Source organism: Neomonachus schauinslandi, chromosome 11 (assembly GCF_002201575.2).
Source record: "Neomonachus schauinslandi chromosome 11, ASM220157v2, whole genome shotgun sequence".
Taxonomy (NCBI): Eukaryota; Metazoa; Chordata; class Mammalia; order Carnivora; family Phocidae; genus Neomonachus; species Neomonachus schauinslandi.
The window spans coordinates 94,189,911-94,201,224 of NC_058413.1; the positions used below are offsets into that span (position 1 = coordinate 94,189,911).

Here is an 11,314-nt window from a genome sequence, read left to right on the forward strand (position 1 = left end):
ATCCACTTACTATTGCTTCTACTGCTACCCCTATCCCTACCACCATCACTACCCCGGGAGCATGGGAGCATTAATATACACCTGGGGGTATATTTTTGTTAAATAGATTTGATCTAATTTTTTTTGGTCCCAGGACTATGCCAATTAGTGCCACTTAATTTTATGTATTCTTCGACACCTTGCTCAGAATATACTTCACAGATAAAGGTTTTCAGATATTGCCTGCCATAATGATCTGTTTCCTTAGAGCTGAGCTCATGGAATCTGTTGCCTAAAACTTTCAGTGGGCAATTAATCAATCACATGTTGGCATGGCATCATTTTTGTCCCACATGCCATTATCATTTGAACTGTGCACAGTGATGTGATTTTCACCTGTTTGTGTCTCACGGCCTTAGACTATATAGATCTTGAGGGAAATGACCATACCATAATGCTTCTTTGTATCTATCAAGGGCAGGAATTTTGCATATAATCGGCACTCCATAAATGTGCTAATCAATGAGTTTTCTAATCACTTCTGAGTGTGTATATCAAATGTATTTTACAAAATAAAAAAAAGCAGGTTTATTAATAAACTCGGAGATCTGAGTACTTGTGAACAAAAATGCTTCGTAGCTACCACTGAAATGCATAATTATGTGTACCTTTCCATGGAGATTCCAAAAATAAGAGATGAAATGATAGAGCAATGAATCAGGAGCAGTCAGAAATACTTGCTACCTAGCACAAGTTAAATTCTTCTGCAAAAACTATAGCCACAACAAATTTAATGCCGATTATTTTAGTATCCATATACTTTACATTTCATACACAAAAGCTAATGATTTCCGCCATACTTCAGAACAATAGGCACTGTTTGGTAACTAAAGATGAATATACGTGCCTTTCTGGTGAGAATGTAAAATGGTATAGCTGCTGTGGAAAACAGCATGGCAGTTACTCAAAAAATTAAACCTGTAATTACAGTATGATCCAGCAATCCTACTTGTAGATATATAAAAAAAACTGAAAGCTTGAACTTGGGAAGACTTGTACACCAATGTTCATAGCAGCATTATTCACAATAGCCAAAAGATGAAAATGACCCCACTATCCATGGATGGATGAGTGGATAAGGAAAATGTGGTCTATCCATATGATGGAATATTATTTAGCTTTGAAAAGGAAAGAAATTGTGACCCATGAATGAACTTTGAAGACAATGGTAAGTGAAAGAAACCAGATACAAAAGGACAAATACCATATGGTTATGCTTGTATGAGGTAGCTGGAGTAGCCAAATTCATAGACACAGAAAATAGAATGATGGTTGCCAGGGGCTAGGGAAGAGTGGGGAATAAGGAGTTCCTGATTCATGAAGACAGAGTTTCAGTTTGGGAACATGCAAAAGTTCTGGAGAAGGATGGCACCATGAATGTACTTCATGCCACTGAACTATACACTTAAAAATGTTGCTTAAATGGTACATTTTATATTTTACCACAATAAAAATATTTCAAAAAATTAAGGAATAAAATATATGCTGTGTATGTAAAAAAAGATGAACATAGGTGAAGCCCCAAATTTCTGGTTTTACTCTCTCAGCACACTTATCAAATTAACACCAATTCACTTAAGAATCTTAAATGGTGAGGGCGCCTGGGTGGCTCAGATGGTTAAGCGTCAGCCTTCGGCTCAGGTCATGATCCCAGAGTCCTGGGATCGAGTCCCGCATCGGGCTCCCTGCTCCGCGGGAAGTCTGCTTCTCCCTCTGCCTCTCTCTCTGTCTCTCATGAATAAAGAAATTTAAAAAAAAATCTTAAATGGTGAGTAAAGGATAAACTAGCCAAGTCTCAATAAATGCATTTTGTGAGAGGTTTGATTTATGAAGTATACAATCTTCATTTATCTTTCTTGGACTCCTTTACCTATGTTCACATGGAGAAATATCACTAACGGATGAGGAATTAATAGAGTTAATTTTAAAATTAACATTTTAAAAACCTCCAAAGGGCACTTGCCTTTACAAAACTTACGCCCTAAGTTACTAAGAGCGCCTATGAGAAAATATGATCCTCACACAAAAGTCACAATAATAAGGGTTTAATAATTTACACTTGTTTTCAACATTTTAAGGGCTGCAATTCTTTCCTAAAATTCATTTATCTATGAACTAAATAATGATACTGAGATTATAAATAAAAATATTCTCTAACAAAAAGTGTTTTTATTGAGACAATGGCATTTAGCAATCAGAACTTAGTATCTGAGAGATCCATTGCATTAAGTTATTCTCTTAAAATAAAATGTTATAAAGACATGTGTAAGCATGAGAGAGGAAAAAAAAGTGCTGAAGGTAATGGTTTCCTGAAAAACTGCTTCTCACAAGATTTCATAGTATAGTTGAGCGTCATTATTACAGCATAATTTGCAAATTGGCCCACTCCATAAAATTTGTTTCTAACCCCAAAATCAGTACTTGCAGCATGTTCCTAGTTATTTGTAGATACTAATTTGAGGTGTCCAACGTGCATGCTTCCCGCTGAGATAGAACAGGGCCATGCTGTCATTCTGTGTCAGCTCTCCTACTGTAAACAAGTGCCCTTTTCGTGATTTAGTGCCATGTTTTTCACATTTTTGTGTGTTTTTGGTTGGTGAATTCACTACTGAAAACAGCTCCAAAGTGAACTGCGGAAGTGCTGCCTAGTCTTCTTACGCACAAGAAGCCTGTGGTATGCCTCATGGAGAAAATCCATGTTAGATAAGATTTACTGCGGCATGAACTATCAGTGCTATCCACTCTGAATTCAAAGTTAATAACTCAACAGTATATATTGAATAACGCATCTTTAAACAGACACACATACAAAAATGTAAAAAAAAGGGGCGCCTGGGTGGCTCAGTCATTAAGCATCTGCCTTCAGCTCAGGTCATGATCCCAGGGTCCTGGGATTGAGCCCCACATAGGGCTTCCTGCTCGGTGGGAGGCCTGCTTCTCCCTCTTCCACTCCCCCTGCTTGTGTTCCCTCTCTCGCTGTCTCTCTCTGTCAAATAAATAAAATCTTCAAAAAAAAAAAAGAAGTAAAAAAAAAAAAAGTTTAAAAAAAAATGTAGCAATCAGTTGACAAAAATGTTATGATCAGAAGCTGGCAGGAACCTAACCTTGTATCTCCTGTAGGAGCAATGGTTCCATATTCACTCATTCAGTGTTCATGGCAACTTTACATAAGTACCATAAAAAACAAGAATCAAGAACTGACTGTACTTTGTTAAACAATGGAGTGGGGGGAATCAATGGAATAGAAAAGACTGCCCACAAACAGGCCCATGTGAACATGGCAGCAAATGGCAAAGACATCAGTAGGAAAAGGTAAACTTCAGTAACTGGTCTCGGGACAAGTGATTATCAATCTGGGAAAAGGAAAGTGAATCGTCACCTCACAACACAGAAAAACTCAACTCCCAATAAAATGCGAAAGTCAAACTTTATCCCTATGAGAAGAAGATAGTTATTTTTTCTCTAATAGGAGAAGAGCTTAAGATCTTCATTTAGGGAAATATTTCATAAACAAAACAAAAAGAATCCATTAAGGAAAAATCAACAAGAAAAATAAAAAAATTTTGATCAAAAGACATTAAACATGAAAAACTACAAATCAGAAACTGGAAAAAGATGCTCCCAACACATGTAACTAATATGGAGAACTCCTAAAAATAATAAGAAAAAGGCAAACAATCCAATAGAAAAATGACATGAACAGTATTTAACAGAAGATAAAATTCAAATGACTAATATATGTAAAAGATGTTAAAATTTAATAATATTCAGAAGTGAAAATGAAAATCTCAGTAAAATACTACTTTATATAAATCAGCAAAACTTAAAAACTTTGGGGCAGCTGGGTGGCTCAGTCGGTTGGGCATCTGCCTTTGGCTTGGGTCATGATCCTGGGGTCCTGGGATCAAGACCCACATTGGGCTCCCTGCTCAGCGGGTAGCCTGTTTCTCCCTCTCCCTCTGCCTGCCGCTCCCCCTGCTTGTGCGCGCGCTCTCTCTCTCTTGCTTTCTCTGTTAAATGAATAAATAAAATCTTAAAAAAAAAAAAATTTAAAAATTCTGATAATACCAAAGTGTCAGAGAAAATGTAGAACAGAAACTCTTTCACTGCTAGTGGGAATACAAATACCTTGATAAAAACTGGTATGAATACCTTGGAACACTTTATCATTGTCTAGTGAAGTGGAAGATGCACGTACCCTGTAATATAGCAATTCTACTTCTCAGTGTAAAATCTATGGGGACTTGTAATATGTACACCAGGAAACAAGCACAAGAATGTCCACAACAATACTGCATGAAATTTTGAAAATCCTGGCCCAAAAAAGGCCCTTATATCCAAGAACAGGTAATGGGATAAATTACATTATACTCATAAATGAAATGTTACAGAGCAATGGAAATTAACAATTGATAGTTCTCTATGGTTTTCTAAGCAAAATGAATGACTTTTAAAATCAAGAAATTGAAGACACAAATACATGGAAGTATATTCCATGCTCATGGATTGGAAGAATTCAGATTGTTAAAATGTCCACACTACCCAAAGTAATACAGATTCAATGCAATACTTATCAAAATTCCATTGGCATGCTTCACAGAACTAGAACAAATTATTCTAAAATTTGTATGGAACTATAAAAAACCTGGAACAGCCAAAGCAATCTTGAGAAAGAAGAAAGCTGGAAGTATCATGCTACCTGATTTCAAACTAGGCTATAAAGCTACAACAATCAAAACAGTATGGTATAGATAAAGGGGATTAAGGGTACTTATCTTGAGGAGCACTGAGAAATGTAAAGAATTATAGAATCACTGTATTGTACATTTGAAACTATTATAACACTGTACATTAATTATACTCCAATTTTTTTAAGTGTGGTATTGGTACAAAAACAGACACACAGATCAATGGAACAGAACTGAGAGCCCAGAAATAAACCCACACAGATATGGACAATTAATCTACAACAGGAGTGTACAATGGAGGACCGTCTTCAATAAATGGTGTTGGGAAAACTGAACAGCCACATGCAAAAGAAAAAAACTGTATCACTATCCTATACCATACACAAAATTAACTCAAAATGGATTAAAGGCTTGAATGTGAGACCTGAAACCATAAAATTCCTAGATGAAAACATAAATGGTAAGCTCCTTGACCTCAGTCTTAGCAAAATCTTTGTGGATCTGACTCCAAAGGCAAGGGAAACAAAAACAAAAATAAACAAATGGGACGTCAAACTAATGTGCTTATGCACAGTGAAGGAAACCATCATCAAAACAAAAGGCAACCTACTGAGTGGGAGAAGATATTTACAAACCACATATCTGATAAGGGGTTAATACCCAAAATATACAAGGAACTCATACAACTTAACAACAAAAAAAAATCCAAATAACCCGATTAAAAAATGGGCAGGGGATCAAAATAAATATTTCTCCAAAGAAGACATACATATGGCCAATAGGCACATGAACGCTCACCATCACTATTAGGGAAATGCAAATCAAAACCCAAAATGAGATATCATTTAACACCTGTTAAAATGGCTATTATCAAAAAGCAAAGAAACAAGTGTTGGCGAGGATGTGGAGAAAAGGGAACCCTTGTATACTGCTGGTGGGATTGTAAATTGACGCAGCCACTGTGGAAAACAGTGTGGACGTTCCTCAAAATATTAAGAATAGAACCACCATATGACCCAGCTATATCCCACTTTTGGGTATTTATCCAAAGAATACAAAAACACTAATTCAAAAAGATATGCACCCCTATGTTCACTACAGCGTTATTTACAATAGTCAAGATATGGAAACAACCTAACTGTCCATCGACAGGTAGATGCATAAAGATGAAGTGGTATATTCATACAATGGAATAGTACTCAGCATAAAAAAGAATGACATCTTGCCATCTGCAACAATATGGATAGACCGTAAGGGTATTATGCTAAGTGAAATAAGTCAGACAAGCACCATATGATTTCACTCAAAAGTGGAATCTAAAAAACAATACAAATGAACAAAATACAACAAAAATAAACTCATAGATACTGAGGATAGAATGATGGTTATCAGAGGGGAAAGGTGGCTCTGGGGAGTGAGATAGATGAAGGAGGTCAACTGACTGGTGATGGATAGCAACTAGACTTATGGTAGTGACCACTCTGTAGTGTATGCAGATGTGAATTATAAACCTGTATACATGAAACTTGTATTTTTAAAAAAAAAAACACTGTTGAAAGGATAAAATAATCACAATTATATATATATATAGTACAATTCCACTTATACAAAATGCAAAAACAGAATATTAATCATCGTATTCTTTAGGGTCTCATACATATGTAATACAAACTATGAAGAAAAGTCAGAGAGTAACAAACCCAAAATTCAGGGTTGTGGTATCCTTGGAGGGCAGGGATGTATTATCAGGGAGAGGCACACAGAGGGCAAAAACAGAACTCTTATTTCCCTCTTCAAGCCTGTTCTTCCTCCACCAGTCCCCACCTTTGGAGCTGTATTTGGTTTCTCTCTTCCTCACACCCTCATGCAATAATTAATCAGCAAGGTTTATCAGCAGTATCTCTCAAACCCAACTCTTTCCATCCCCATTACTTTACTCTGGTTGAAGCCTCCATCCTCTCACTGGGACTGCTGCGATAGCTCCCTTCCTGGTCTCTCACGACTATACAACGCATCCTCCACAACGAAGCCAAGTGATCTTTTCAAAATACTAAGTCAAATCATGTCCTTTAAGTTCTCCAAAGGCTTCGTTCCCTTCACACTTAGAATGAAACCCAATCTCTATCGGGGTCTTCAGGGCTCCCTCCAATCTGTTCTCTGCTCACCTCTCTGACCTCACCTCCTCCCACCCACTAGGTTTCAGCCAGCATGGTTTTCTACTTTTCAAAACTTGCCAGGCTGATTCCCTCTAAGACATTCTCACAGGAATGCCTTTTACCTGGCTCTTGGTTTTGCTGGCTTCATCTCAACTTCCAAGCCTCAAATTTAAACACAAATGTTACCTTCTCGACAAGGCTGCCTCTGACCAACCCATCAAAAATAGCCCCACTGCTACCATCAATCACTCCAGCCTCTCTCATTCTTTATGGCACTTTCCAGTATATGTTAATTTAGGGCTTCAGTCCCTTTCCACCAGAACCTAAGTCCCACAAAGGTAAAGATTTGTCGGTCCAGCTCAGTGTGACATGCAGGAATATCTGGCACAGGGCAACAAATATTTGCCGAATGAATTAAAGAGTGAATTTTACTTTGATGTAACACCTTCTGGCAGTGAAATGAAAATCAAGTACACTGGTGATGAGTATGACAAAATCGAAAGAAATTAAGAAAATCACCGGAAGAGCACTAATCTCAGAACTTTTAAATTATCCTTTTCTTAACAGTGCCAGTAATAGATCACATTCCTAAGGGCCATTAATGAATTATTAGCAAAAGTTTCACAAAGCCACAGTCTGGAGTTTTGGGAAGTGTGTCATCTTGTTCAAATCTGTTTTTAGAAGAGCACTGTGAGTAAGAGCACGGGGCTTCAGTTAGGCCTAAGTTCAATCACAGATCTGCACTGGAATTTGAACAAGTTACTTACCTCTTTATGCCTGCCTTCTCATTTGTAAAATGGAACTATTAATAGCTATTTCGTAGTCATTAGTCACTGTGAAGATTAAATGACGTTTTTAAAGCATCTAGTTGTATCTGGCATGCAGTAAGTAGTCAACAAATTGTCATTATTATTATTATGAATGCTGAGAAAGAAGTCCAGACAAATGGGACAGCTCAAAAACTGTGTGTACCTACTGCAATGTAAAGCATAATGCTAGGTAAGTAATTCTCAAATTTTACTGTACAGAAGATCCACCTAGGCAAATCCCAAGATTCTGATTTACTAAGTCGAGGGTGGAATTTTCAGAGACCTGCAATTTTCACCACAAATTCAGTCAATTCTGATTCACTTGGTCCATGAACTCTGATAAACCCTGTGCTAGGTGTCCTAAAGATTAGAGGTTATTTGAGCCTCCTGTCCTCTATGAATTTTCAATCTAACAGGGGTACAAACAATATATACAAATAATACAAAGCAATGTAGGAAAAGTAGTGTAGATAGTACAGGCAAGAAAGACTTTAAGGAAGAAGGGTCATCTGTAATAAAATGATGAGTAGGAATTCATGAAGAACACATTTCCCAGACTTTCAGGAATAATGTTACAAAAGAAAGTACAATGAGCAGACAGCTTGGCAGGAACAGAGGATCTGCAGTTAGGATGGAAAAACAATGTCAGGAAAAAAAATAGAGGCTCTAGAATACCATCAATGTCAACCTAAACAGTATGGGCTTTATTCAATGCTGGCACTAGGAAGTTAATGGTTTTTGAGGAGAGAAATGATAAATTCGGGTGTTGTTCTTTGGAAGAGTACTCTGATGAAGCTATGCAAGATCAAGTAGAACGAGAATAACAGACAATGGCAATAGTGAGGCTGTTAGCACTCTAATCTCAAAAAAATGAAAGTCAGGAGAGGGTAACGAAAACAACTGGAAAGGAAGGAACGGCAACTCTTAATGACTCAGGCATGTAGGGCAAAGGCAACAATCACAGCTGACTGCTTCACTCTGAAAGTCCAAATTGTATCACTGTCAGTTTCATGTTACTTTTTAGAACTTTTTCTTATATAGCTAATTAGACTAAGTATATAAAGAGTTCACTTAAAACACAGCCCACAATTAAGAGGTCAGTAAATAGGCCTCTGACCAGCCAAAATACATATCACATAGTTCATACACTAAAAAGAGTATTTGTGTATATATAATAAACATATATACATATACAATAGAAAGAACATTATTCAGAGCTGCATAATCTTATTTTACACAAAGTTCTAACAAATATAAGCATCTAATTTCCAAACCCACAGCAGTTTGGAAGCAAAAATTAGGAGAAAAGAGCCTGCTATAGGTGGACATACCTAAGAGTCTGAGGTTCAAGAGAAAAAATGAAAACTATAAAAAAGCACACACAATCACTCAGGGTAAGTTCTCCACAACTGTTTATTGACAGGTACACATGATTCCCAGAAAAACGAAATTAATGAGATTCTTCCTTCATGTTCCAAGCAACTACCACAAAAAGAAAGCTTTTAAACATTCTTTAAAGCTAAAGATTTCAAAACAAATATTCACCTGATAAAAAGATAATTTTTTTTTTTTTTTAAAGATTTTATTTATTTATTTTTGAGAGAGAGAAAGTGAGAGAGAGCAAGCACATGAGAGGGGGGAGGGTCAGAGGGAGAAGCAGACTCCCTGCCGAGCAGGGAGCCCGATGCGGGACGATAAAAAGATAATTTTTAAAGGATGGCTGATACATGCCAACAGAGATCCTCTCACCAGTACCCAAGATATAGTCAATAAATATGTAATTTACAACACACAAAGTTTGAAGATGATTAAAAATGCTTTCATAAGGCATCTCATCAAGACTATGGCCCCAGTGATGAAGTTTAATTTGGGTAATTCTTTCCTGATGGCTATGACTTGGAATTCCACGTCCCAAATAATATGAAGGCATCCTCAACAAGAATTAACACCAATAAACTGGTCTTAAATACATACCCTATAAATTTACCTACTGAAATCAGGCAACATTACTTGACACTCAACATCGTGTAACAATAGGCTGGATGACAATCTTTAAAAAGACTTTTAAACATAGCAAATTCATGAAGGTCTCTCACTTTGTTCACCAATACTTATTAATGTTCATTATAATACTGTTCATATAAAGACCTAATCTATTTTATAAACAGATGAAAACATCACGGGGGGGAATTAGATGTTAACTGACTCAAAGTTACACTTAGGTTTATGATTAAGTTTAAAATATATACTAAAGCCATGAACCTTTATCTTTAATTACGTAGAATTATTAAACTATATATTATTGGAATAAGAAGAGTTTAGGTTTCAGCTTGAGAGGTTTTAAATAGCAGAAAAGCAAATCAGTGTATATTTACAACACTATAATATTAAAATTACCCTAAGTATATTGTAGGGATAAGTCAACTAAATGGAATTAGGCCTCTCGTTTTCTTTCACATGGCAAAGGATAGAGAAAATTAAAGCATACACTTCAAAAATTTCATAAAATAATCAGGCCAGATTAAGATATCAAAGATTAAGATTATGTTCCAAAATGCCAAATATGCTACGTCATAAATATGTAAACAAATAAAGCAGTCAGTTGCACCCCCACCCAAACCCATCTCCTTATAATCATCCTGGCTCTTTAGAAGCATACAACATGAGAACACTAACTGAAGCCAAAGAAATGTGCCTAGGAGACAGTGTTTTTCAAAGTGCAACCTGTGACCCACAAATCAATTTAGTGGATTTCAGTCAGCACTTTTAATGAAAGAGAATGGAACATAATAGAAATTATCAGAACGCATCACATGTAATAAGGGTAAACAGTGCTCTGTGAAACTTTTCATTCATATATAGGTATGTACTAGATGATAATGTAAAAAGTACTTCTTAACATGGGGCATGATTAAAAAAAAAAAAAAGTCTGAAAGCTCTTACCCTAGAGATCTAGTTCTAATGCCTCAGTACCCAAAGGCTGAGTGTTTTCATTAGTCCTCAGCACCTACACGTAATCTCTTTGCTCAAGATGGCCTCTTGGAAACCAATTTAAGAGCTCCAGGGCAGCGTAAAAAGAACAGGGACAACCCCAGCTAAGCCTGTGTCTGGACCTAAAAGGGTTGCTAACTTCCCCAAACAACAGCCCTAGGCGGTGCCTACAAGCTCTCCTTAACTGAGCAACCTTCAGACTAGAGCTCCTCCTTCCTCAACTGGCTGTTAACAGTTGAACTCTTCCAACCAACTTTCCTTAACTACAACTTCTAAAATCACTGTTTCAAGAGAAGACAGTATGAAATCTTCTCGCTTCAACAATTCCCAGATGTCTTCCTGGGAGAGGATCTAGAACTCTGTACTCCCCGTTCTCAACAAAGAATGAAGCTCCACACAGGACCCTTACACTGCCCCCTTCCCAGATCCCAGGACAGGGTACTCCTCCCAGGCCCCATCTTACTCCAATCCCCTTACTCTCAGCGTCTCCCAACTTGAGGGCAAAACGATTCTCCCAGAAGCCCGTCTTAAACTAACGCATCCTTTCATCAGCCGCCTGGAAGGAGCAGGCCTAGTGTCCCAAGAGCCTGGAAATGCCCGCCAGCTCCCTTCCCCACCAAACCTCCCTGGG

General features: G+C 37.2%; 1 protein-coding gene across 1 annotated transcript in view; it reads right to left on the reverse strand.

Annotated features, from left to right (window-relative positions):
* Positions 1-11,314, reverse strand: part of LOC110586266 (alpha-tectorin) — a 188,285-nt gene that overhangs the window by 176,250 nt on the left and 721 nt on the right. The window lies entirely within an intron of this gene.